This window comes from Panulirus ornatus, chromosome 5 (genome assembly GCF_036320965.1).
Source record: "Panulirus ornatus isolate Po-2019 chromosome 5, ASM3632096v1, whole genome shotgun sequence".
NCBI lineage: Eukaryota > Metazoa > Arthropoda > Malacostraca > Decapoda > Palinuridae > Panulirus > Panulirus ornatus.
The window spans coordinates 40398531-40399228 of NC_092228.1; positions in this window are offsets into that span (position 1 = coordinate 40398531).

Sequence of the window (698 nt, forward strand, 5' to 3'; positions counted from 1 at the left end):
GGACAGACGGGTTTAATCCCTCGGTTGATGATGGAGTTATAGGAAGAGAATTCTTGAGCATCACCGCCGTCTTAGGGAATGAGGCGGTATGACAAGGGCCAGTCCACGTGTGTCTGGTCTACACACAAAACCTATGGGAAGCAGCAGTCAGTTAAGTGCCGCTGGACCAACCCCTTAGTGGCAGGTGATGGCAGGAGAGGTTACAGAGCCGGAAGACTTTAGATTCCACTCCGGTTCAAAGAGAGAGGTCGAGGAAGAACTGCCCTAGATGTAGTGTGCTACACAGGGGTGAATGAGACCCCTGTGGATTGCAATGTTCTGCTCACAAGAAAGATGACTGTGGCAGCCACACAACATCACCAAGGTTTGAGAAGCAAGAGTTGGTGATGTTGATTATATGATAGTTTCCAGGATTGAGTAGCGAAAATGATTTGTGTCTATCATGTTGATAACATCACAAGATTGAATTCTGGTGTTTGAAATATTATTATTTTTTTTTTTGGGGGGGGGACAAGTTAGATGCAGAGAGAGAGAGAGAGAGAGAGAGAGAGAGAGAGAGAGAGAGAGAGAGAGAGAGAGGAACGTAGGTAGAAATATGTGTCTCGCCACAGTTGAATTTAATCAGTTGACTAATGCCCTTATCCGGGATGCAGCACCGATGCAATGCTTTCATTGCGAAAGAAGAAGGGATTAGTCAT